Below are 2,250 nucleotides of genomic sequence, written 5' to 3'. Positions count from 1 at the left end.
TCATAACTGCCAATTGATGTACCTATACCCATCTACTGAGAGCATTTTCCACCCTGTTTTCCTTACCTTTGATGTATCAGATCTCGAAATCAAACTCGCTGATCATGGCCAACCATCTAGCCTGCCCGATGTTCAAATTCGGCTAGTCAAACAGATACCTCAACCCAATGTGATCACTCATAAGCACAAATTGCCTGCCAAGAAGATAGTTCCTCCAAATCTTTAGTGCATGTATAATCATTGTTAACACAAGATCATGTGTCGGGTAGTTCTGCTCGTGCTCATTTAGTTTTCAGGACTCATAACATACCACCTGTTCGTCCTGCATAAGGACTCCACCAAGTGCTCTCTTGCAAGCATCTGTGCATACCACACACTCTTTCTCCATATCTGTAATCTGTAGAACTGGTGCATGTGAAAACATTTGCTTAAGTTGTTTGAAGCTAGCCTCTCACTCCTCTGTTCATTCGAACTTCTTACCTTTCCTTTGCAACGATGTAATGGGATAAGCAATCTATGAGAAGTTCCTAATGAACCTCCTATGATAACTTGCCAGACCCATGAAAGATCTCACCTCATCCACATTATTAGGAGCTACCCACTCCATGATGGCCCTTATATTCTCTGGATCTATTGCAATGCCTTCCTTGGAGACAACATGTCCCAAGTAGTGCACCTCGGTCTGAAATAAACTACACTTGTTGAGCTTAGCATACGACTGATGCTCCCTCAACAACATCAATACTGCTGCTAAGTGCTCGACGTGATCTTCCTCATTTTTAGAATATACCATTATATCATCAATGAACACAATAACAAACTTATCCAAATATGGATGTAACACACTATTCATCAAATACATGAATGTAGCTAGAGCATTAGTTAAACCAAATGGAACAACAACAAACTCATAATGCCCATGCCTAGTCTTGAACACAGTCTTGTAAATGTCCTCCTCTTTGATGTGTGCTTGATGGTATCTGGATCTCAAATCGATCTTTGAGAACATTGCTGCTCCCTTCAGCTGATTGAATAAGTCATTTCTACAACTACTCTTTGCTTGCATAGTTGTCACCATCCTAACCGATGTGGATTTCTTCTTACCTTGCAAGACTCTTGGTTCTCCATTGTCATCAACACACTCAATATATTTGTCATAGTAGTCAACCTTGGTTTTATCTAGATACAACCAATCCATGCCTAACAACATACTGTATGATCCCAACGATAACACATTCAAATGTGCTGCTGTAGGCATACCATTTAAATCAAAGGCGCAAGCTCTTACCCAATGATGAACTCACTTCTTTGTACCTGTATCCAACTGCACTAACCAAGACTCTGCATGCAATTCCTTATTCAAACCACAATTATCCACCAAGTCAGCACTAACATAGCTATAATTAGATCCAGGGTAAATAAAAATAGAAATAACCTGATCACAAAGCTTACCAGCCATCTCAATGATAGGTGCCTAGTGTTCTGCGTGCCTGTTGTCCACTGCTACATAGATACGTGGAATACTCTGACCAACATCTCCAACAGTTTATGCCCCCTGTGTACTGCATATTTGAGGCATACCTCCCTGATTCTATGAAAAATCTCTCTTAAGTTGTTCCTTGCCACATGTCCAACACTCCACCCGACTAGTACCAACACATTTATGCTGCTACTGCAACTCATGTTCCTATCTAGCCGCATTAAATCACTTATTCAGTGCCACATTTTCTTTCTCATCTGCATGCTAAGGTGTTGTCTTATTAAGCTTCCATTTACCTTTACCTTTTTCCTTTCCTTTACATCCATGCTGAGATTCATTCTTACGCTTTGATTGTTCATAACAATGCTTGAGTTTCCCAATAACTTCCTCAAGTGACCGAGACTCATCATACTCAATTTGATCTCTAAATACTAATGGAAAACCATTGGAAAATCTCTGAACTTTAGTCTTCTCATCAATAAGATATGGTACATACCTTAATATTTCCAGAAACTTAGTCGTGTACTCTTCGTCTGTCATTGATCCCATCTTTAGCTCATAGAATTATTTTTCCTTATTGTCATAGTACCTTTCTGACAAGTACTTTTTCTTGAAAAGTCTCTTAAAATCCTAGATCAAGTCATCTATCCTGATGTCTCTAACCCACTTAACATCTTCCCACCAGATGTTTGATTTACCTTTCAAGCTGAAGATAGCTAATCTAGCCTTCATGTTATCTGCATACTCATGCAACTCAAAGAATTTGTTCA

This window comes from Pinus tabuliformis, chromosome 1_1, assembly GCF_031772625.1.
Source record: "Pinus tabuliformis cultivar Carrire ecotype Pingquan chromosome 1_1, CPIR1, whole genome shotgun sequence".
NCBI lineage: Eukaryota > Viridiplantae > Streptophyta > Pinopsida > Pinales > Pinaceae > Pinus > Pinus tabuliformis.
This window is presented reverse-complemented; position numbering follows the sequence as displayed.